Below are 26,316 nucleotides of genomic sequence, written 5' to 3'. Positions count from 1 at the left end.
CAGCAAAAAATGGCTTTTTTAAATATATATGTAATGGAAGTAAAAGCATTAAAAAGTTTACACAAATTCTGTCCACACTGTGCAAACACAACGTTTACAATCATCATGTTTGCTGCAGATGATTCTGTCATCGCCTTTGTGTAAGGCTAATATTTAAATAATCAGTCAGCGGCTGCGAAGAGGCCAGCGTTCGGCCAGATCTATTGTCCAAATGTCCAAACGAATCATAAAAAGCATCGTTAATACTCTGATTGTTTTGCTCTTTATTAAATAAACATGTCAAGAGCTTCATAAATCTTTTGCTCGCTGCACATCTGGACAAACACATTGGATTTCTGTGGTTTGAGCAACATGGCTGAATTACGTGTTTGACTCGTTCAAGAGTTGTGTATTTAATAAATGGGCAGTAGTTGTATAGTAGTTGTAATATTTTGCTCAGGCTTCATCAGAGTTCATAAACTCTGTGTCAAAATAAAACTGTGTCAAAGCACAAACATGTCCCTTCTTCACAGGAAAATCTTGAACATCAGCGTGGAAGTCAAGGGCAGATGAATGTATCGTTGTTACAGTATGAACACATTGAAAACTGAGCAGTCTGTGTTTGCCACGCTGTTTCAAAGAGTTACATTTTTGGAGTAGTGGCTATTGAGCAATACTGTTTTGAGGCAAATTACTACCATTTTCAATTCAGATGGCTGAATCATGATTCAAATGTAGAGCCTAATAAACCTTCTGCCCTTTATGCCAAAGAACAGTAGATTAAAGAATCCCTACTCAAGAGCTGATGTCTTGCAGGTTTTAGATGTGTCCTTGATCCAACACAGCTAATTTAAATGGCTAAATTACCTCCTCAACATGTCTTGTAGTTCTCCAGAGGCCTGCTAATAAACTTATCATTTGATTCAGGTGTGTTGAGCCAGGCTGAGATCTAAAACCTGCAGGACACCGGTCCTCGAGGCCTGGAGTTGGACACCCCTGCCCTACTAGAGGAAGAACTTGGAATTGGTCTTTGATGGACTAAATGTTACCAAGCAGTCTGCTTCAGTCTGTTTACCATGGGGGCAGTCTTGCACGTTTATTCCTCTTTTCCCATTATGCTGAGGATACTGTATTTTGCTACCATACTGAGTATAATTTCCCAGTTTGGTCTAATTTTGTCTTGGTGTCATTGTTATAGTCTATAGCAGCGGTCCCCAACCGGTTTAATGTCAGATAATATTTACATGGACCGGCCTTTAAGGTGTAGCGGATAAATACAACAAAATAAAATGATACGACCAAGACAAAAACGGTGGTATTTTGTAAATATAATAATAAACGCAAATTCACTGTGTGATTGTGTAACTTTATTAGCAGCGTCCTCCTGAAATGTGCCAACAACATCAAGAGTAACATCCTCCTCTCTGCCCCTTAATGCTCTCTGGTCGCTATGGTAACGCATAAATATTTCTTTCAAAATAAGACGCACAACTACAACATGGGAAAAGACCCAGGGAAACCGAGTTAACGATAAAAACCCTGAAAACTTCAACTCTCGCGTCCCGGTACCAAACGACTCACGGCCCAGTACCGGTCCGTGGTCCGAGGGTTGGGGACCACTGGTCTATAGAGTTCCTGTAAGCACAGCAAACAACTATAAACCTCAGCCTAAGTACAGATTAGGCTATTATAAATGAAATCACCTTATTCCCTATTGTACTTCATGAAGGAGTGGTAGTCTCTAAGCAATCAGACCACACCAGATTCATTAAAGTGTGCTTGCCAAATCTGTGCTGACTTACAATGACATACTGAACAAATTGAAAAAAAAAAAAAAGCAATACCTTAATGAAAAAGCAATTCATTAAGGGTCTAGTTTGAACCAGGAAATACACGAGCACTTGAACTAAATTTCCTTCTGCGTATCACATAAGAATAAAGCTTTTACAGCGGTGTCATAATTGAGCTTTAATCATTTGTTAGAAAACATACGCCGATGTGTAGAGATGAAGTACAGTTTTACAATTTAATTTCACACACTTATATGTCCCAATAAATTCCTACGGAGGCTTGCCGATTCATAGGTGCGCCACCAATCCTGCCGCCTCCGCTGCTTGTCAGGAAATGTAGACGAGAAATTTAGCTAACCTCATACTGAAGGATATATATCTCAGTGTGACACACAAATTGATTTAACCCTCATTGCTACTTTTCCTTTATTACAAAACTCTACGGCGACAATTCAAATTCTTATAAACTTTTTATTTAGCTCTCCTCCTTGTTCTATAAGGTAATTTATCATCCCATCTCCATAGCCCCGGTGCTTTTTCCTCCCCTCTCGCCGTCTCGAGTCTCTCAACATCAATGAAGCCTCAGTTGAAAATATAGTCAGGCCTATGCAGACATGACAGCAATAAAGTGCACTTGATTACATGGTTGAACGTAAGGACAAGGAGACAGAAGAGCAGAGGAAAAGAACACAGCCTCTCAGCTTTGATCGTGCCAAACATCTCGATTTTCGAAAGTCCTTTTTTTGTGCGGTTTCGGCAGAGGCAGGTGTGGGAAGGTTGAATCTTGGTCATCAGCTGTCAAGGCCATAATGAACAGCATTTACTAGTAATACCGTGCGCTGCCACATTTCAGGGTGTGAAATGTCAAAGTGTCCATTCTCCCCAAGCTAGTCAGAAGCTCCACTGTCAGGGCTTCAGCTGTAAACAATTGGGAAAGAGAGGCGAGACAGCAACAGAGAACGTTCTCCGTTTCACCCATTACAGTCTAAGTGTGAAAGAGTGGTAGAATGTCAAGCCTAGAAAAATAGAGATGCTTGCAAAGGGTAGAAAAAGCGGGTTTCAAATGGATTCCATTTGGCAGACACATAATGATAGCTATTAAACAAAACTGAGGGAAGTAAAGCAGGAGAGGGTGAGAGAGACACACAAAGACACAGAGAGACAGGCAGGGCGTAGCAGACAGACAGGCAGAGAGACACCTGCTGTTGCATCACCTGCTGTAATAATAGTGTTGACATTCAAATAGAGAGCTTTGACAATAGGAGCTAGCTGAGGCAGCACCCGGTATTCAAATAAAAGAACACATCAGGAAATATTAGCAAGCATCAGGACTTTTTCTTAGCGCGCAGTGAAAACCACTTGACCCTTTGGCATCCCGCAAGTGCTTATACAGTATAACTTAATGTGTGTGTCTGTGTGTGTGTGTGTAAAAGCAAGCGCAGACGACACCTTAAATGAGCCGATTCTCCACTTAACTCCTATTCATTCCATATAAACTGTGCATTCTGAGGCTGTGAATAGAACTATAGGAGCACTGTGTATTTGTTTATATCGTTATGCAATGCTGGAATAACACAGCCTAGAAGGATGCAAGGGTTGTTTTATTTAGTTTGTTATATATTATATATATTGTGTAAGTGCTGCTATTGTACATATTGTCAGTACCTTCTTTAAAATTGCTTCCATTCATTCACTGAGATTTGTGGTAAGGGTTTGCATCTTCCAAAAAAGGCATACTATATATACTATATTACAGAGGCAAAGATATACTGTATTCTTGCTCATAGCATGGGCTCTTATTTCGCAAACTGTATTTGGCAGCCCCTTGAATGCCCTCAAACCTCACTGATTTACACAAGTCAACAGCTCTTTACGGCCTCCTTAGTCCACATTTGCCTGTGCCAAAAACAGTCACACCAGGAGCTGCTCACACCGGCACTGGAAGAATGCATATAGAACAAGTCAGCTGATGGTTGCAAACCCATCATTAAAAAGAGATAGATAAACCGCTTTCATAATAATAATTATAGTAATGATAATAATGATAAGCACTATATATTATAGTTACCACTATATATTATAGTTACCATAGTTACTGCTTAGTTACCATGTAATTACCATGCAACTTACAATTTATATGTATGTAAGTAACGGTTATTGTGTGGTTATTACCTCTTTGTTCCCACAGTGTTACACCACTGTTACAATGTTATCAGAAGCTGTTATTTTAAAAACAACAATAATGATAATAGCAACAATGTTAGAACTTTATATTACAAACTTGTTACCATGTAATTACCATGCAATATTTTTCTTAATTTATTAAATAATAATATTTATGCAGGATATTTACAGTTAAATGTAGGTAAATGCACAATGCTACCCCATTATTACAATGTGATTATGTGAAGCTGTAAGAAAAAAGGGTGCCAGCATAATAATAGCGATTACTGTTTTAGTAATGTACATGCTCTCTGTCACTGTGGATTCTAAAAGTGAAAAGAAAAACCCTAGAAACTGTCTGCTCTCTGAATCTATTACACGAATGCTATTGCTATGGGTGGAAACCATGTTTTCAGCAACATTTTGGGGAACAGTGTCTTTCTCCTATTACACAACTCAATGCAGAGTTCGATTTGCACTTTATGTAAATGTGTTCGAGTCTCTGGAAGGCAATTATTTCTCAGTCCTTCAATGAAATTAATCACAGCTTTGTTGGAATGTATAGGTTTTGTTTTTCTTGACTGGCATTCCAATTCCACTCACACTTCCAGTCTTTAATTATCACTGTCATGGTATCTTGAATACCCAGGTTAAACATAATTCAAAAAACGGAACGGACCATTAGTCAGCAAATTCTTTTTTGACTCTCTCTTTCATGCACCCCACATGCCCCCGATGGGACTATCAATCAAAATCCGATTCAGCTGATAATCGCATTCACCGATGCACGTATTTTATTCTCTTTTAAGTGCCCGGCCGTCTTTTGTGTCAATGTAGACGTGCCGTGATTGCAGTAGAAACTTTTCATGTTTGAATTCAGTGGGGTTTGAAAGACTGCAGATATCAGCAGATTCTTGCTGATGCACAGGTCAATACCTATTATAGTAAAAGCAATAGTCATTGTAGTGCTCCTGCATTACCAGCTCCAGATGCTGTTGCCTTCAAAAGCTGTGACACTTTCTATAGTGATTTGATGCTAAATCTGATGGTTTAAGAGCGCTCTGATTGTTTCTCTACTCCTTTCTGTACTACGTGAGCAGAAAAATAAAAGGTATGCACTCTGAAAAAGTGTCTCCACTATACGTAGAGCAAATTGTGTTACGGTCGGCTTTTCTCAAAGTGTAAATTGGACATTTGCCATCAGCGCTCTTTGAAACTGCCAAAGCCTTCCTGATATCTATTTGCCTTTATCGTATTTAAGTAATTGTTCTTGGCTTCTGTGTTAATGCAGTACTACATCCATTAGCATGATGCTTAATAGCTAAATTTGGGACCATCGAAGACCAGTCAATTACTTTACTTTCCTATCAACCTCCATTTCAAAAAGCACTTGAGGAAATGATTTTCCATTACAACTCACTCCTTAATTGTTGAAGAGTATAAAAGCTACACTAATGCAAAAGAGGAAAAAAAGTTGTTTTAATAAATAAATTAAATCATTTCAATCCTTTCATCAATTTCCAGTCATTGTTTTGGTACCGATGCATTAAAAGTGGCACATTTTGGTTTTGTTAGCAATTTTCAAGCATAATTCCAAAGTTTTACAAAACTGTATTAGTTTTTTTGGCTGGCTTCTGTTTCTTATCATTTCTTGGATTTTCTTTTTTTCAGCCATACTTCATGTTTACAAATTAAAACTACACCTTGTTATTGTGGTGCCGATTTAGCTCAGTGCATTGAGCAGGCGCCCACTTACCATACAGTTAACAGCGGCCGGCCCGCGGCCCTTCGCCGCATGTCTTCCTCTCTTTCGTGTGCTCTATACTTTGTGTCTATTGAATAAAATTATTAATTACTTATTTACTGAGCCATACTTTAAATATAAGATTCCTTCTATAAAATGGGTCATAAAAAGGAAGACATTTACTTTTTACAGCACTTGGTACAGTAAATATTACAGTGAATTTGCTTATGTAGTAGATAAAAAATGCAATGGCGGTTTACACTGGACTAACATATCAGTGCAAAGGAGTTCCTGACATGGTGTTCATATAGGCTATTTCAAGAGCAGACGATGCACTGACTGATAGCCATTGCTAGCATATGCTAGAAATTAAACATGCAGTTAAATGTTTTTTCCTAACATTCTCAAAAGTAATTGTAGTTGCCTCTGTCTTACATATTTAAATATTTCCTGTAAAAAAAAATAAAATAAAACATTGTCTTTTTCTGTAATTTAGCTGAAAAGTTCAAAGCCAGAGTTAATATGGTTATTGTTATATTTGGTACATTAGCAGGAACCAATTATTGCAAGCGTGCTTATCACTTGTTAATTCCTGGTCGTACATGGACGTAAACTATTATAACAAGCGGGGCTGGGAAATTTTTAATATTTGACTGCATTCAGAAAAGGGAAAAGAAAGAAAAGAAGCGTTCTGATTTATACAAGAGAGCAGAGGAGCGCAGACAAGCATGAGCGACTTTAAAGTTTTTTAAAGGAAATGAGATTTGGAATATGACAGCGCTCCTAATATCCTCATGCACAGCTTCTCAGCATGTATGCTAATGTCCTGCCCTGACCACTAATACACAGGAGGAAAAGTGGGGCTAAATAAAAATGAGGAGAAACCTGTGAAATATAATTCTAAATGCCTAAAACGACTACAGTATCAGCCGTCTTGGATCTGTACTTCTTCATTCGGATGTTCTCATTTGTATCCACACCTGTGTCATTCACAGCCTTACGTCTTAACCTAATTTCATGGTCTGTGGGTTTGGATGGATGGCTCTGCTGCAACCTTTACACCGAGGGGAGGAGAGAGAGTGCCGTGAGTGCGTATGGTGCGCGCGCGCGCGTGTGTGAGCATCTGTGTGAGTGTGCACTTACACAATAGCACAATTGGGGAAGAGCAAAGAAGAAAGAGAGAGAGAGAGACCGGATGCACCGCTACAATAGCACAGAGAATTGTAGTCAGTGGCAGATATTAACCTTTTAACCTTGTACTTTCTGTTAACAAAAATACATTAAGCTGGATAGCTGACAGCGAATTGGGGTTTTACAGACTTTGACTGAGCATGACTGAATGATGAGGTGGACCTATTTTGTGGTAATGCACTTCAATTACAGAAGCAAGTCTGCTAAAAACACATAAGCTCAAGCAAGATATATTAGGGAATTTGGTAACGGCAAATTATTCCCATTGTTGATCTGAATGACATATGAACTACGCCTGACTGGAAAAGCTGGAGCAGGGAAAACAATGCAACCTTACATACAGAGCAGCGGATGAACTTTAACGATCCCAAACAGAATTAGTCACCGATTGTCGTTGATTAGATAACAGGTATTTTCTAGTAGATGCGATTATTTTTGGGGTCAGCGTAACAGCTCGGTGTGTTCTTAAGCAAAATGTCAACATTGCCCTTTTATCTTTTGGTGTGACGGCTTATTTAGCCAAACCATGCATGACACCAATTATACTGGAGGGAAATCGATTCCAACAAAGCTCTCTACTTGGACAAACAATAAAATGATCAAAGTGACTGGATGGTTTTTTTTTTCTTCCAACAAGCAGCAAAATTACTTTGTACTTTAAAGCTTAGTTTTTAACCCGGTCAAAATGGGTAATTCTTAAAGCTGTTAAAGAGTGTTCTCCAGCGTGATATGAAGACATGGATATACACACAGAGAGGAAAAAGAAAGCTAAATAAGCAGCAAGAGCAACAAAGAGGAAGAAACAAGATGAAAGACGAACGCTGCTTCGCTATAACAACAGAAGGACATCTCATTGTTTTGTTGCAAATTGTCCCAATCGAGTCCACAGAGTTTTACCGTAGGCACAATTGTTTTTTCACACAGTAAGTGACATAGCTGGTCACAGTCTATTTAAAGAAACTGATACTTAGTGCAGTCTTCTTGCTATAGCTTTCACATATCATAATGCATAATAAATCACATTTTGATGTTATGACAGAACGTGCAAATTTACTAATAACTAATAATAATAGATTTGTCATTTCTTTTTGGTAATTTGTATCAACTTGTCCAAAAGTTCAAATAATAAAGATTGCTAACACAATTTAAAGCAAATCCTTCCCGTGCTAGGTGTAGCGGCACTGTTCTTCAGCGGATTATTCACGGGCACATTCTGTGCTCAATTAAAAACGTGCCATTTTCTAATTATTAACGGTTTACCTTTGTCTCACACATGGTTCTAAGAGACCACCACTGCTGCATTTAATCAACCCCTTACCTTGCTTTTGAGACATTTAATTTTCCACGCTGTCATTATCCATGTGCATTTTGTCAAGTTCAGAAGAGAGAAGAAACAGTGAGTCGCCCAGTTTGCATGAAGCTTATTTTAATTACTGTAGTATCTTACTCTGCTACTGTCCTCACTGAAAGTACAGTACTGTGAAACATATTAAAACCATAATGAATATGCTAATTAGCCTTTTTTATATTCAGAACCCAGCTGTGGTTTTATATTCTAATGATAAAAGCATCTTTTTATGTAAGCTATAATAAGTGCATGTAATTGCTGATATTATTGTAATTGATGTCTATGTTACGATGCAGGAGTTCATCGTGACTGAGCTACGAGTCTACAGCACGGCCTTAATCCATTTAACTTGTGATTGAACACATAAAACCAGTGATTTGAACAAACCGCTGGTCAGTGTTTTTATCAGGAAGGAACATTTTCATGGTCAAAACGTATACAAATGGCCAAGGCTACATAATCACACATGGATTAATGCACGAAGCCCAAAAACTTGCCTACACCAAGGAGGCACAGAGTTAGCATGGTAACATGTTTAAATTAGCACTGTATAGTCAAGCGTAAAAGATTTTAGAAAGTATGAAAGTATCAAACTTTAGCATATAATTTAAAATACAAAAGGCACCTCCACTGCAAACAATAAATAAATAAAATAAGTAAAAAACTTTTGTTAGGCGTTACAGTGTGCTACACTATTTTTTGACTGTGCTTTAACAAGGGAAGGCTGGTCGCTGTATTTGTCGCCAGGAAATGTGATGATTACTTTTTAAGGACATGCTTTTGGATCAGTGTCACTGCAGCAGCAAGAGTGAAAGTTGTGCCGGATGTGCCGATTTGAACGGGAATATTAAATTACACCTGCTTTTGATAATAATGCCGGGCATGCTGAGTATCTGTGACAGTCCAAACCCACCCTGAGGACACAACAAATTGTACCTGCTGTTCCCGATGGGCTGTCCAGGTGTGCTAATAATTTCTTCATTTTAAAGACTGTTTACTGCTCGGTGCCGTTCTTCCTGTTCTCAAAGGGCTCAATGCAGTGCTGTGAAAAATTAAGTAGATCTCATGATTCAATAGCTTGTAGAATCTTTGGAGAAGAATCATTTCTGCATGACTTGGTTGTAAAAGACTTTTGGGGACTTTTTCTTTATAGTGGCGCTTTAGTTCACTGAAGTTTGCAAGTATTTGTTTATGCACAGAGTTCTTAAAGTCCCACGACAGCATTTCAATCAGACCGAGGTCTGGACTTTGACTGGGTCATTGCGATGCCTCGACTCTTTTCTTTTTCAGTCATTCTGTTGTGGATTTGCTGCTGTGCTTGGGATCATTGTTCTGTTGCATGACCCAGTTTGGGCGAAGCTTCAGAAGTCAGACTTTCTTTTTCGCAGGACCGTATGGCATGTGCCAGAACCACACAGACCATTTCCTGAAGTCTGCTGTGACTGTCAAGCCCCAATGTCCAGGAAAGCCTTATATGTGATTACCTCATCATACAGTTCTGCAGACTCCCATATTTGGCATGGCCACAGCCAGAGACTAGAGATGCCAAAAGTTCAGTTACACTTTTAGATAGTTCTTGCCAACAAATATAGCAGGAAGTATTTCACATTCTGAGGCTGGATCATAAAATAAATCAATTTTACACTGTGTGGATACAAATTGGGCTGGGGGTGATTTATCATTTTACTGGTGTCCAGGCCATTTTGGGTTAAATTAGGGATTTTGCAATGAGGAATGACGTGTTATTTGCATTTTTTTTTTATGGCACCGAGTCACCCACAAAATACAGAATCAAAAACCTTGTAAATCAGAGGGAATAGTTGGAAAGTCTCTGCTCGGTCTTGTAATCTGTCTCCTGTCTTAACAAGAGGTGTCTGAGGCAAGAGTGGGGAAGAAACCCAAGTCTCACTGGTACAATTACAGAAGTGCACTGCAGTCACTTAGCCTGCTAATACACGGTGTGATATTAATTACTGTTTGTAAACAATGCACTTTGCAGAGATTATTGCATGCACTCTGCGTCCTCCATTTGTGTTTGGTAATTCTCACAAGTGATTAAGTGGTGCAGCAAGGACAGCTGTTCAAGATGAGTTCATTGGCATGTTTAATTAATTGCACTTGAGATAATTATTCAATCATTACTTTGATTAATTTTCTGCGTCCCAGATAATGCATCAAACGTCTGCTCGACGTCAATAGTTTTGAAAGCATGAGTAAAACAAGCCAAACCGATTTTGGGGGGTTTTGATTTAGGACTAAAGTAAGCTTTTGTTTCCGAAAATAATGCCAATGTCAGCCCGCCACGATGGGAATTCGTTATTTTGAACGCATGGTTGATCTGAACAATGCTAATGCTCACTTAACAGGCATACCATAAAGGTTGCTGTAACACCTGTCGAGCCAACACATCAGCATCACCCTGCCACCGCTCACTTCCCTGTTTTAAACTCATTTCAGTCTGCGTTGCGTTTAGAACAGGCTTATTCTTCACCTCCTCAGATATGCAGGGTAGTGGCAACATCCAACTGAAGGAAAGCCAGGCAAATCGTTTGTGAGAGATCTTGTCAAACAGATTAATTCCCACCCTGGGCCTTGGGGTTCTGGACCGTTTTTCTGTCATGCTGCTTTGCCAGGCTTCCTCTTGATAATACCCCAAAGATAAAATTAATTGTGCAGGGAGATGTGGGATGGGGAGTATCTAAAAGGACCTTGAGCAACACATGAAGCTCTCTTTTCCTCTCCGCTCCTCTGCATGTGAAAACACAGAAACAATCAAACCGTCAAAAGCATGACAGATTGCACCGATGATCGCTAACTTTGTTAAGAAGTTTCTGGAAGCGGGAGGTCCTGACAGAAATGTGAAGGGACAAAATCAACCCTTGTGGAATAGCCTTGTCTTCAAATGTCTGTGCTTAAATTACCGTCAAAGTGGAATCCCCTCACTTCATCAGCAGTTTACAAAGAAGCACGTCACACTAACATTTGCCTGCAGCTGTCTAGCTGTTCATCTGCAGGCTGAAGCACATATTCGTCTCTTCTTTGACGCCGATGTTCAGAGTTTAAACAAACTAAAGATGTGGCAGAAATTTAGCATTGACACAGAATCTAATACAAGAATATGAGTCATGCTAACGGCATTGTGATGCAACACAGTACTTAGGCAAATAACCGCTTTGCGTCACTGTTATAAAATGCTAATATTAGTAATGACTGAAGTGCTATTTTTTTTCTTTGGAGCCATTTGGTCAAAAATGTAATATTAAACTAATATAGTTAGTGCCAACTGGATCATCAAGTTGTTAAAGTGTTAGTGTGGATGTAAATTTCGATGCGATTCATGGGATAGCTATTAAGGCATTTTATTGACAAAGCCTGAAGACAACAAAAGTCTCAGAAATCATCCTCCTGAGACTAGTGGATGCCTTTCTAAAATTTCATGACAAGCCATCCCTTAGTTACTGAGGTTTTTCTAACCACAATGCTAGCTAAAATGCTAGCTAAAAGCTACTATAAATTTCAATGGGATAGCTACTGTATTTAGGCATTTTATTGACAAATCCTAAAGACAACCAAAGTCTCAGAAATTATCTTCTTGAGACCAATGGATGCCTGTACAAAATTTCATGACAAGCAATCCCTTAGTTACTGAGATTTTTCTAACCACAATGCTAGCTAACCACAATGCTAGCTAACCACAATGCTAGCTAAAATGCTAGCTAAACGCTATTTTTCCTGTTCATACTGCCCAATCAGCTATACCTACAACACCGGAGCCAAATGCAGACACACTTGTGTGAAGCAGACCTTTTCCACAACCTCCTGTCGCCATGTGTATCTCACTACATTACAGAACAAGTGCTGATCCCTGCTGTGACAGTGTCTCTGTCTTCACCATTGCCCTTCAAAAGCTGCCCAAAGAGCAATTGAACCAAGAACAAAAATCCATAGAGGGCAAAACAGAGGAGCAGGTAGACTGTGGCAGCTGTACTTCTGCTGTTTTTTAATAGCCCCTTGGCAGTGGAGCTGCCCCTGTCACCTCTACTGCAGATGGTGCAAATGAGCCTTTATATGCTGCTGTTGGAGACTGTGGACATGCAGCCAAAGCCCAATCGCAATCCATGTTTGCATGGAGAGATGACTCAAACAAAAGTGTTGCTTTTAGTTCTGTCAGAGTCAAAACACATTTTCAGCTGCCTGAGAGGTAAAAAAAAAAAAAGACAAGAAAAAGAAAACATGTTACTACTAGTGCTTAAATCAGGATTTTTGTCAGCTACAGTATTTTTTTCCTGCACACTAGAGTGACTGTTGTTGCAGCTCTTGCTGTAATTTGTATATTTTTTAGTAGCATATACTGAGATGTTGGTACTGTCAAGAGTTGTAGTATTTTATGAATAAGAGATGAGATCATTGAACTGCTTGCTGCACATCCGTTCCTTTGCAGAGGCAGTCAAACTGTCGTCCGAGCACACTTAGAGCAAAACAGTTCTTGAGAACAACAATGTTTGGCAGTTTCCATTTGTGTGGATTTGAGTCTCATTTTACTGAGAACTTCCTGCTCGTACTCTGTGCACGTACACAAAGGCAGCCCTGTGATAACCCTCACAGTCCCTGGGCAGTCTACATCCAACAGCTTTGAGCCTTAGAAGTTGCCGCTGTCACAGTGTGACATCATGAGCTGGGCTGGCAGTGTCCCAGTGGTGTTCTCCTTTGGAGCCAGAGATATTCTTCGACAGAGCTCATCCTGTGATTCCACAGTGTCACTCACGGGCCCAGACAGCCAGGATGACAGCCCTGGAATGAGAGCTCAAGAGCAGGTAGAAACTGTTGACAGGACCCTGGGGAGCAATTATGAGCAAAGCCCCACGGGCTTGCTCAAAAGAAACCACAGCTCGTTTAAGTCGATTAAAAAACAAACCCGCACCCCTGTTAAGGGATAGCACTTCTTGCTAGATTGTTGGACAAAAAAGTTTGATGCTCAACTGGTGACGGATTAATAATAAAAACTCCAAGGGGTTGTCAAAACTAAAGAGTTAAGCTTCAGAGTAAATTAGACTATTTGGATTTCCTGTCAGCAAAATCTTGTCAGTCGTCATCTGTGAATCAGTGAATAGTAAACGTAGTGATGTGATTAACAACTTGACCTTTTGCGAGCTTTTCTACTCTTCAGCACTTGTGTTTTTAAGCCTAGAAAATCCAACAGGAATAAATTCAATAGCTACGTTTGACACTCAGCACTTCACTCTCTTTAAAATACCTTGAAATAATCAAGGCAGACAGGTAATGGTTTGGAATAGGATTCAGCTTGCTGCCCTGTGACAGACATTTCCAATTAAAAAGGGTAAATAACTTGAGATTCATCTATTTCACCCTGTCCCGAGATATATCAGTCTATCGTGCTTTAAATCCGTTCAGCCCTGAAATGGTAATATCACAGATTTGGATTTCCTAGGAAAGAGAAATGTCATATAGTTCCAATATCCTCACACTGCTATTTAAATCTCCCTACCCTGTCTGTGTTAGAGTTTTCACGAGGCAAACGGAGCATGGGAGGAAGCCAGTGATATTATAAACATTATATTGTAGCTGGAACTTTACAGAGAGTGTGTTTGCAAGACTTTTGGATTTGGCTTTTTCTGGCAGCAGTGTGCCAAGGCGTACGTTGCTCACAGGTGGTAATGCCATAACTTTTACAACCCACTGTTCTACCCGTGGGATGCAAACTCTATGCGTTACTTTCACCAGCTGCTACTATGCACAATTATTTGGATTATTGAGAGCTACTACGTGTTACACAAATATGAACATGTAGTTTGTACCAGTAAATTAGACTATGAATTCACTGATTCAATGGAGTTTGGTAATTAAAACAACATTGTAGAAAGGAAAGCAGAGCAAATGAAAGGAAAAACACAGTATGACAGACATTGTGAAAGAGTCAGAAAATCTTTAATTGAGATTTTGCTCACATGTAAACCGCATGACATAGTGATAAGCATGCTGACAGTGTAGGATCAAGCGATTAATCCCCCAGTCGTACAGGCTTAGAGGTTAGCCCATGACTATCTGGCAACCACGAGTCGTGAGGGAAAAATTAGCACTCTCCAACCAGTTGCAAGAGGTTGCTGGAAGCTGATAGCAGTCTCTGGGGAAAATGATTGCTAAAAACTCAGAGACCATTCAGTGACCCCTATTTTTCCCTAGTGACCCTTTAGGGAAAAATGTATTCTCTCAAACCGGTTTGCAAAAACCTCCTTGTGATTGCCTTGGTTGCTAGCATATTGCTGCAAAAATGTGATTAGCTAAACAAGCTAATTATGTTGTCAAACTGACACGTGTAAACTTGAGGTTCCCTTTCAGTCGATTCACTCGGTACAACACATAAGTATGGGATATCACGCCCTCGCGTGTCCTGGCTGAAGAAACCTTTATTCACGCCTTTACGGCAGATGACGTGTGATGACACGCGCAAGGCCCCGCCCGCACATATAGCCGCTGCCATCACCGTCATCCCTCAGTTCTTACGCTCTTCACCTCGCTGAGAACACCTCTGCTGAGTTGGGCTAGCTAGCTACTGCTAGTTAGCTCCGTTGTCTGCCAACTTGAACCTAGCTTAACTGCCCCTGTTGGTGTTAGCCTCCACCGCCCAGCTGGTGCGTAGGCTGCCCGCGGAGCGCTATTTTCAAGTTTTTCTTGTGCAGCGTTTCGCTTTGCGTTTTGGGAATGGACTCCAAACCGAAGCGAGCAAAGCAGAAATCTTCTGTTCGCCCCTGTCCTCAGGGATGTGGTTTCTCTTTGCACGACAGCGACCAGCACGATGCCTGCCCTGTCTGCCTGGGGATCGTCCACGCTAGGAGAGCGTTGACGGAGCCCGAAGCTTGTGCGTTTTGTCGCCAGCTCCGACGCTCGACCCTGGAAAGACGGGTGACGTTTGTGGAAAGAGTGCTGGGACGCTCGGCTGTCGCACGGCATGACCCTCTTCTTTCCGAGTCTGGAGCCCCGGCTTCGTCCGAGTCCGAAGACGAAAATTTTCAGGTCGATGTCCCCGCGATTAGCTGGGCTGACCACATGGAATACGTTGACGGGTTAGCCGATGACGGACCGGAACCATGCAGGAGCGCTGACGGGCTTCAGCCTGGGTTGAAGCCCGCCAGCGCTCCCCAGGAAGACGATGACGTGCTGGACATCGGCCTGGACATCCATGGTTTGTCGGAGGATGAGCAGGAGAGCTCATTGTCGACCCAATATGCCGCCGCTGCTGCGCCGGTCGGCCACGATGACACCTCTCTTTTCTCCCTGTTTCGCCGTGCCGCTGAGAAGCTGCAGGTGGACTGGCCCTCTCCTCCACCAGCTCGGAAGCCGTCGCGGTTTGCGGGTTTTTTCCTTCCACCGGAGCCCGCAACGGCCAAAAACTGCCTCCCCATGTTCCCAGACTTTCTCTGCGAGCTAACAGCGTCATGGGACAAACCTCTGTCTACCCGCGTCACTGTGCCCGGCTATGGACAGTACATGGAATTGGACGGCGCCGAGGGAGCTGGTTTAGCTAACCCACCCCCTATGGAGCCGTCTCTGGCTGCTTATCTGGCCCCGTCCCATAACCATGGTGTCGGTGGCCCCGCAACTCTGCCGTCCAAGCACTGCAGATTCTCGGCCTCGCAGCTGGAGAAGATTTATCGGGCTCAGGCCGGCACCGCTCGAGCCATGAGCTCCGTCACCATGCTCCAGACGTACCAAGCAATGTGCCTGGCGGAGCTTGGATCGCTGGTTCCGGAGGACAGCCCGCTGTCACCTCTTCTTAACGAGGTTAGAGTCACCACGGATTACATCCTCCGTGCGTCTCGCTGTGCAGCGCTCTCCCTGGGCAGAGGGATGGCTTCGACAGTGGTGGCGCAGAGGCACCTGTGGCTGACCCTCTCCGACGTCCCTGATAGAGACAGAGCTGTGTATCTGGACGCACCAGCGTCTGCGGCTGGGTTATTCGGACATTCACTTGAAGCCATTCAGGCTAGATTCGATCTGAGGAAGAAGCAGACGGAAGCTCTGCGCGACATCATCCCCAGACGCCAGCCCAAGCCCACTGCTAGCTCTCACAGGCCCGCCGCTCCTCTGACAGCTGGCAAGAGACCGGCGCCCACTGCTGGAGTGGGAGGGCCGCCGGCGAGAGCACGTACTCCGGCCCGAGCTCCACGCCAGTCGGCCTGGGGCAAAGGCCGGGAGACGCAGGGAGACGCTGCTCTTACCCCTCTGTTGCCGCACAAGAGGTGCCGCTTAAGTTCTGTTCAGGTTGTCAGCCCCAGAAGGCGCTGCACTTCCCTATCGCGGTCTCCCAAGCACATAACCCCTGCACACGGTTCAGATGTGTTGAATGTTCAAGCGACCACATCGAGTGTTCCCGCTGTTTTTCATTGTTATGCCCCGGAAAAGGTGCACCCAACAAAATGTATAAATGTACATGTTCCCATGTTGCAATCAATAAAGAGTGTTGTTTACTCTCAAACAATCTCAAATGCTCAACCTGCAGGCGAAATGAGCCAGGTCAGGCAGGGGATGCAGTCCCCTGCAGACACACTGGGGGGCGACGGCGCCCCGCCGTCAGTGCTGCAGGCCAGCCGGCTGGCTGCTCACTTCCCTCAGTGGCGCGCTTGCGCCCCCTCTCCGTGGGTGCTGCAAACCGTTGCCATGGGTTACCGGTTGCAGTTCCGGGTCAAGCCGCCTCGTTTCCAAAGAGTCGTGAACACGATTGTCAACCCCGAGGCAGCCTTGGTACTCAGGGAGGAAATACAGGCGCTATTACAGAAGAGAGCAATACGGGTGGTCCCCGCTTCGGAGACGGACAAAGGTTGGTACAGCCGTTATTTTGTCATTCCGAAGAAAGGGGGAGGGCTTCGTCCCATCCTCGACCTGCGAGTCTTGAACACGTACCTGCGAACTTACAGGTTCAAGATGCTAACACTCAGACAGCTCCTGAGTGCAGTCGGCCCGGGAGATTGGTTTGCGACAATCGATCTAACAGATGCTTATTTTCATGTCGCTATACACCCGAAACACAGGCAGTTTCTGAGGTTTGCGTTCGAGGGCGTAGCCTACGAATACCTAGTGCTGCCGTTCAGGCTGTCGCTCGCTCCCCGCACCTTTACGAAATGTGCCGAGGCAGCGCTAGCGCCCCTCAGGAAGAGGGGCATCCGCATCTTGGCCTACCTGGACGACTGGGCTCTCGTGGCTTGCTCCAGAGAACAGGCGGAGACGCAGCTGTCGCGGGTTCTGTCACACATTCAGACACTGGGGTTCTCTGTGAACTTTCAGAAGAGCTCGCTAATCCCAGGTCAACAGATCGCTTTTCTCGGTCTGGAAATATGCTCTCTTTCCAGCCGCGCACGGTTGTCAGAGCACAGAGTGGCCGCGTTTCATCGCTGCCTCGCTCAATTTCAGCTGGGACGCAGACTGCGTTTCCAGACGATATTGCGCTTGTTGGGCATGATGGCATCTATGATCGCCGTAGTGCCGCTTGGGCTGTTGAAAATGAGAGCGTTTCAACGCTGGACTCTCTCTCACCGTTTGTGTGCTTCGCGTCACCTCCGGAGGAGGCTGCCGGTAACTGCGTCTTGCATGCTAGCTCTCCGTCCTTGGAGGGAGCCCGGGCTACTGCACCAGGGCTCTCGGATTGGGAGGGTGTTGTTTCGCAAGGTGGTGTCCACAGATGCTTCCCTAAGTGGGTGGGGAGCGCTGTGCGAGGGTGCGTCAGTGAGAGGGATCTGGTCCGCGGCTCAGCGCCAGCTGCACATCAACCACTTAGAGCTGTTGGCAGTGTTCTTAGCTCTAAAGCGTTTCTGTCCAGTCCTGCAGGGCCAGCATGTCTTAGTCAGGACGGACAATTCAACAGTGGTGTCTTATATAAACAGGCAGGGAGGAACACGCTCTCTTCCCCTGTTGCAGCTGTCTCGCTCTCTGCTGTTATGGTGCAGTGTTCATTTTCTGACTCTAAGAGCCACCCATGTCCCGGGCCACCTGAACCTGGGGCCGGACCTTCTCTCCAGGGGGGGTCCTCTGGTGAGAGAATGGAGGTTACACCCTTCAATAGTGGCTCAGATTTGGGATCTATTTGGCGAGGCGCAAATAGATCTTTTTGCTTCCAGGGTGAATGCTCACTGCCCCCTGTACTTCTCCATAATCGACCACGATGCACCCTTGGGCTTGGACGCGCTAGCGCACCAATGGCCAGACGTGCTCCTGTATGCATTTCCCCCAGTGGAAATGATATCTCCAATTCTGGAGAGGGTGCGTCGGCATTCCCTCTCTCTGATCCTGGTGGCCCCTTGGTGGCCCGCGAAGTCGTGGTATGCAGAAATAATCAGCCTGCTTGCAGCAAGTCCTTGGCAGCTTCCTCTCCGCAGGGATCTCCTCTCTCAGGCGGGGGGGGAAGTGTTTCATCCGCGCCCGGATCTGTGGCACCTTCATGCTTACCTGCTGAGAGGTTAAACTTGGTTGCTAAGGGTCTGCCACCTAGTGTGGTAGCGACGATTCAGAGCGCCAGGGCCTCGTCTACTAGAGGCTTGTACGCTTACAAATGGCGAGCCTTCGAGCGATGGTGCCAGGACCGCCACACTCTCCCATTTCAGTGCTCTATTGTGGATGTTTTGACATTCCTGCAGGAGCTGTTGGATAAAGGCCTTTCGTTTTCAACGATCAAGGTTTATTTAGCGGCTATATCTGCTTGTCATATCGGTTTTGACGGGGTGACACCAGGTGCGCATCCCCTCGCCGTGCGTTTTCTGAAAGGGGTTCGCCGGCTGAGGCCCGTGCTTAAGTCCAGTGTCCCGGCTTGGGACTTGTCTTTGGTGCTGGAGGCCCTTTGTGGCCCTCCGTTTGAACCCGTTGAGTCGGTAGATATGAAACTTCTTTCGTATAAGACCGCATTACTTCTCGCTTTGGCCTCGGCGAAGCGAGTGGGGGACCTTCATGCGCTGTCTGTGCATCCTGCCTGCACACAGTTTTCTCCTGATGGCCGCAAGGTCGTATTGCGTCCGAATGCCGCCTATCTTCCCAAGGTCATGCCTGCATCTTATAGTTCAATGGAGTTTGAGTTGCTGAGCTTTTGCTCCCCTCCTTTTGAATCTGAGGAGCAGAGGAGGGTGCATTCTCTTTGTCCGGTGCGTGCGCTACGCACCTACATTGAGCGCACTCGGGATGTGCGTTTGTGTGACCAGTTGTTTGTCTGCTTCGCTAATCCGAATAGAGGTAGAGCTCTGTCCAGACAGAGGCTGTCCCACTGGATTGTGGAAGCTATCTCGCTGGCATACAGCACCGGAGGTTTTGCGTTGCCCCACGGGGTGGGAGCTCATTCCACCAGGGGGATGGCGACCTCATGGGCTCTTTTTAGAGGGGTGCCTGTGGCTGATATTTGTGCAGCGGCTAATTGGGCGTCGCCGCACACTTTTGTGCGGTTTTATCGGTTGGACGTTACAGCCCCTTCGGTGGCTCATGCTGTCCTTTCTGCTGGGTCTACCACTCACTAAGGATGTGGTGGTCCCGTTCCGGTTCGGTGGCTGCTCTGCGGGGCGTGTATATAGGTCCCATACTTATGTGTTGTACCGAGTGAATCGACTGAAAGGGAACGATTAGTTATGTCTATAACTTCTGTTCCCTGAAGGAGAGGAACGAGGTACAACACAGGGTGGCCCCACTGAGCAGTTGGCTCGGTGAAGAGCGGCTATCGAACTGAGGGATGACGGTGATGGCAGCGGCTATATGTGCGGGCGGGGCCTTGCGCGTGTCATCACACGTCATCTGCCGTAAAGGCGTGAATAAAGGTTTCTTCAGCCAGGACACGCGAGGGCGTGATATCCCATACTTATGTGTTGTACCTCGTTCCTCTCCTTCAGGGAACAGAAGTTATAGACATAACTAATCGTTTGTGAATTTCAGCTGTGGGCTAGCAAGATGTCTGTAAAGCATGTCTTCTCCTTTTCAATATAAAAGATGTAGGCTGAATATCCCTGTCTTACTGTATCCATGAAATGAACTAGCATGTTGATCTTGTATGACGCTGATCATATCAAAATACCGGCTATCTGTAAGCAAAGCTGGAACTTTGCACATGTAGACTAGACGAGGGGGAAAAAACCTTTTGAATATCAGGCAATATTTTCTTCTTTTTTTCTGTCCAAAGAAGGAAGTAGGTTAAGTTGTGCTTGCATGAGCTGTTTCATTTTTGCTAAATAACAACCCCTTTCAAAGCTGTCTAAACTGATCGGCGTTGTCCGGTCTGATGTTGTGTAACCTCACAGATACTTTGAGCTACCTCCTTATTTCCCAAGGGGAGGCCACAATGGATGGATCCTCATGTTTGTTACACCAGATGCCCTTCCTGACATCATTTATCTGGGCTCTGGATCGACATTAAGAATACATTAGCTTGTAACCCCTGGGGGGCGAAATTGAACTAGGAAGCTTTCCCTTGTAAGCAGCTGTGTTAACTACCACACCATAAAGCCACTGTCTGATGTATTATAACCTGATACTTGTTGGTTTTGGTAGCTCATATCCTGACAGCAGTGCAGTTTTCGGCTGCAACTCTCTACTCCGCTTTAACCTCCAACTAATCTTCTGGGGGAGGGTTTTAATTCAGACTGTAATTTCTGCTCTGGTACTATTGTTATATAGAATTTAAACAAAGTCTAAATATTATGTATTTTTCCCCTATAACCCCATAACCTAAAATTTCTGACATTATTCAACTGACATTTACTACATAAACCAAACTTTTTCCTGGCCTGATCTCAATCTGGCACAACTGGTTGCGCAGACCAGTGCTGCGAGTGTGATGAATGGGCCGCCTTTGGCCCAAAGCTTGCCCAACTGCTAATAACCAGAGCTGATTTCAAGTCCAAATTACCCCACATCCACATATGCATCCCAAAAGCTCAGCCAAACTTGGATTACTGCTTTTCGAATACAAGTGAGCGACATTTAGCTGTAATCAGCTCCACTTGGCTGACTACCTGCACTACTGTAGCCTGAGTCTTGCCCTGCTTTTGCCTCGATTAACTCCAGCCTGCACTGATGAAATGCAGCATCATGATAGTGGGGAACATCCAAGGGATGGAAAAAGTCTTCTTTTTTAAATAAATAAAGTGACATGACTCATTAATGTGATGGATGACTTTGCAATTTTCTGGGACCTCAGCATCGACCCAGCCCCACCAGCCCCCTTCAGGAGTACCCCTTGTGGGCCATTCCCAGGTGAAAGCTGGACATTTAAACGTGTCCCTTTTAAGTGCTGAGGCAAGCAGGTCCGCTGGGCAAATGATTGCCCTTTTTAGCTCTTGAAGCTCCTGAGGACCCATTTAACTGTGAAAATAAAATTGTTACATTCACCTAATAGCCAGTTAGTCTAAATTATACAGCAATATTTTAAATGACAAAAACAAAAGCTAAAAATAAATAAGAATATAAATTAAGTTAATTATCATCTGTAAACGCTAAGTGGAGCACATTTTATAGATTGAGAACCAGCAGATTTAAAACAGACTCTAGTTTGACTGCTAGTTTGTTTTAATCTTGTTGACCAAAAATGTAAATTAGGAAGGGCAATTTTTGTTCATGAAGGAGATCATGACACATTTAGTTAATCCGTCGCTGTCAAAGCCCAATACTTTTAATCTATGCTATTCAAGTTCTAATTGCGCCTCAGTCATGTTTTAAATTATCTGATAGCATCATAGCTTTAAACTTGAAAGAATCCACATTCAGAAATAAGCTTAAAAAAACATTCAACCTTTCTCGTAGATTCATGAATGTTTCAAACTAATTTGATTGTTCTATCAAAGTCTCTGTGACTTTACCAAAATAAAGTGTGTGAGAAATGTGAAACCTTTTACAGCAAATGGTGTAATCCTTTGTATTTTCAGCCTTTTTGGGTAAAGGTAGATGTCTTCAGATTTCAGGCACAGTATTTCCAGCACCTAGAGTATGCTACACCATATTATACAGTACACTGTGTATACAGTGCACAGCAAACCCCCAGACAAATCGTGTGTTTAGAGTCGATGATCACAGTATGTAGTCTGGTGTGATGGAGTCCTGCCTACACTTTTTTATGGCACTAAATGTTCGCAGTTTCAAAAAAGTCACTTGAGATAGAACTGATCTATATACGGCAGCCCTGATGTTGCATAACACGCTGCCTAAGTACTGATTACTGGCAATTATGTCCAGAGACGGCTGACACAGTCAGATCTATTATAATGCATCCACTCTACAGACACTCACAGAGTTGTACCCTCGCTATCGGTGGGTGACTGGACTTAGTTTCTATGGGAACCAAAGTGCAACACACACTGGTAAAATGAAAATACAGCTGTTGTTGTTCATACAAACGGTATAAAGCAAAAGTAAAGCCGACTGTTTTAGAACTGCTACGAGCTGAGCAGCTGTTACACTAAAGATATCCCAGCTTATAGTTATAGTATATATACTCATAGTTTTTTGCTGCCGGATGGGGAGGGGTAACAGCACTAGATGACAAAATCCATTACATATGTGATTGAGCTTCATACTTTTGCTATGCTAAACTCTGAATGTTCAATGATAGCAGAGTTAGGTGGCAGTTCCAAACCTTTTTTGTGCCACGTACTGGTTTATGTTCGACAATATTTTCACGGACCGGCCTTTAAGGTGTCGCGGATAAATACAACAAAATGAAACCAGTACCAGTACCAAAAAAAAGAAGATTTATTCATAACACATGGGAAAACAACCAGGGAAACAGAGTTAACGAGAAAAACGATAATAAAATAACGAACCCTGAAAATCATAAATTTCACAGCCCGGTAACAAACGACTCAAGGACCGGGGGTTGGGGGCCACCGCTTTAGATAGTCTTAGCTGGTTAAAGTATGAACTTACAGCTGCACAGCCAGCTTTAAATAACTCAGATGTTTGTGCTTCATCAACAATAAAGAAATGATATCACATTAGACCCCAGTCACACCAGCCCAAGGACCCATTTAAGTGTGTTTCTCGATCGGTTGGCGTGTGGTTCCTGGACAATGAGGACAGTTGCTGAGGCAGGCAAGTTTATTAAGTCCGATTAATGCGGACCTAGAGACTGATTAGTGACCCCCCCCCCCCCTCCAGTGAACGTTTTCTGTGATTCGAGTTTTATTACCACTTGACAAATGTTTGCAGACAAGTTGGCATTTTCGATGCGAACTACTACCCGCTTGGCATCCACTTTTTGTGAGAGATTTAGCCTAGCAAAAGCCTAAACCTCCAGCAGCGACATGCCAACCGCACTTAGTCAGGAAACACACATTTTTCCCTCTCTGCCATAGATCCTGTGTAGCTAAACTTTAGCTCTTCTTAGGCAATTGAATTCTAAATTATTCAATTTCAGCCTTCTGGTGTTCATTCTAGATCTCTTTCAGTCCTCTTGTGTGCGCATATGCATCATCACAGAAAACTGTGGTCTTGGAGTCATCGGCTGTATCGGGAACTACCAGAAAAGCAGCTTTGAGGCAGGATTATTTATCTCTTTTTTGCATATAACACAAATAATGTGTGTCATTAAATAAAATTGAATTGTAGAGTTCAGGATAGGTGTAGGTGTGATCACTTTGAGTTTTCCTAAAATACTGTGTCAAGTGCAGATGCACCTTTTAATACCACACAAGTGGATCTTCTTAATTAGTGTCTCCAGTCCCACATTCCCAGTTTGAATACCACTCAGGTCCAAACTTCCAGTATGAACTTCTCCTCTTTGGCAGTATCAACATATGTGTCTCCATATTAATCTTTCTCTGTCCTTTTGATTATCTGTGCACGTGCCTCAAGGGTCATTCAGATGTTTTGCTTGAAGGGCTGTCTGGTTTTGACAAGTGCCCTACTCACCTGTGTACATGGCATGAATAGAACACAAAGTAAATATGTCCTCCCTTATGGTAGGTCAGACTACAAGGCAGTCCACTTTTCTGCACACAGTGTTGCAGGTCTAAATCAAGAACTGAATTTCAACACAGTGGCATACGAAGCTTTTGCCTCAAGGGCCTGATTTCCTTGTTCTCTGGTGTTTTTACAATGAGGCTGTTCTTGACAGTCCAACTGAGGCAGTCATGTTTAAGTGGCCCTTGAGCCCAGCCTGTTTTGTGTAACAGAGTTAAAAGCACTAAAGTGCATCAGGACTACTGATATGTGCCCAATAAATATCATCAAGCCAGTGTTTTCTACTTATTCTTGTTTTCATTCATTTTATCTTATATCTCATTATGCTGTTGGAAAAACCATGACCAGCAACTGCCTGGATACCTTGATTTTATTGTGTCCTTTGCAGATTCAAGCACACTGTGCCTAATGCAGCAACACGACCCTATGGTGTGTGATGGTGTACTTTTCTTTTTTTTAAAAAGTTGTTTTTTTTTCTACCATGACCACAAGGCTGATGTGACTTAGCACAAAGCTCCAATTTTGTTTCAGCTGTCCCAAGAAAACTCACCCAGAAGCACTGTGGCTTGAAGCCCACTTTCATTTAGAAGGTAACACATGGTGCGGCTAGATACTACTGCGAGTCTTAATCTCTAAAGTCAGGTTGTATCCATCCTGACGTTTTCTTAGCTTTTAGTTTTGCACTTTAAACTACCCCCCTGTTAAATCTGGGGTCAGGTTTCCTCTGGGCCAGAGGTGGGCAAATACTCTTCCCATGTCTTTACAAGCTTTTTAGTGCGGCCCCCAACAACATTCCCAGTTTCCCATGTTTCCCCTTGGGAAAATTAATTTCCCTCCCCTGCTCTAGCCCGTGTCAGCATCTCCCTGTGAATCTTTACCATGACCACACGTAGCTATTACAGTTTTATCCTCTCAGATAACTTATGTGTGTGTGTTAAATGTGGCACACATGATGATGATGATGACAAATAACACAATAATTGGATCGCTCCATTTGTCAGGGCTGAAGATTAAAACCATGTTATACTAATTAAAGTCTGCTTTAAATATGACTACACGCACATTTATATAGCAACACTTGGAAAGGGATTTGTCTGCGCTATTTTAGACTACGGTTCAGTTCTTTTCGCACATTCTTTGTTTAAAGTTAAAGCGAGCCAACATCATAATAGTGGGCATAGCCCTGTGTCAACTTTGTCTGAAACTTAGCAATTCGTAAAGGAACTTAGAATAGAATCAGCGAACTCTGGACACCTCTCAGAGTTAGCAGTAAGGGTAAACATTTTCATTTCATTTAAGTGCCCATTTAAACATATATACACAAAAGCTTTATGTGCATTTTCATTCAAAGACAACACAGAGATGATTTCTCAAAGATGCATCTTTGCATGTTAACAGCAGACTTCTTTATAGTACATCGTTACATTTCCAAGCTCGTATTACTATCATCCTTCAATCCTAGACGTTGTACTGTATCACAAAATATCCACATAGTACTCCATAGTTTAAACACTACACTGCAAAAATTGTGCTATCTTAGTGTCAGCACAAATTCTTACACAACAGAAATTGTTGACAAGAATCAATCATAATCTAACTTTAAATATCAATGCAGTTAATTTACTTTCAGCTGGCTAAAGTCAGGCATGTACCTGTGAATACTGTACTTCTGCCACTACCAAAGAACTGCTGCTGCAGACGGGATGATCCTCTTATAGGCTCGGCAATCTGGGACACTATTCCCACTTCTTACTTTTGCCAATTTGCTCCTGGAAGCCCCTGAGTCCTTGTCTTCATTAAAGGAGTTCCTCATTGATCAATCACTGTCAGGGGAGTTGCCCTGTAATTGCACTGAGGCGTAATCATGACTGACGTCTCCCCCCCCCCCCCCCCCCCCTGCTCTGTCACAGGTCTCGGGAGAGAGAATGCTCCATGACTTTCACACCTTCGACCTCAAGGTAGGCCCCTCTAAGGATTTTACTCTTCCCTTTGGGGTTTATCTTTAACGTTATCAGGTTTTGGACTGATTATCGTCACTCATGCATGTGTTTGTGCATGTATGTTAATGGCGATGGGGACAGGTAAGTTAAGATTTTGAATAAATATGAAATATATTTTTCACTGATACGACTGATTTCCTGTCATAGATGCGATAGACTATATTA

General features: G+C 43.4%; 1 protein-coding gene across 37 annotated transcripts in view; it reads left to right on the top strand.

The window, feature by feature from the left end:
• Window positions 1–26,316, top strand: part of LOC113018650 (protein tyrosine phosphatase receptor type D) — a 410,754-nt gene that overhangs the window by 178,969 nt on the left and 205,469 nt on the right. For all 37 annotated transcript variants that reach the window (XM_026161898.1, XM_026161908.1, XM_026161906.1 and 34 more), the window contains exon 8: window positions 26,062–26,109. The gene's annotated coding sequence lies outside the window, so the exon portion shown is untranslated. The remainder of the gene's footprint in view (window positions 1–26,061; window positions 26,110–26,316) is intronic.

Source organism: Astatotilapia calliptera, chromosome 3 (assembly GCF_900246225.1).
Source record: "Astatotilapia calliptera chromosome 3, fAstCal1.2, whole genome shotgun sequence".
NCBI lineage: Eukaryota > Metazoa > Chordata > Actinopteri > Cichliformes > Cichlidae > Astatotilapia > Astatotilapia calliptera.
This window is presented reverse-complemented; position numbering and strand designations above follow the sequence as displayed.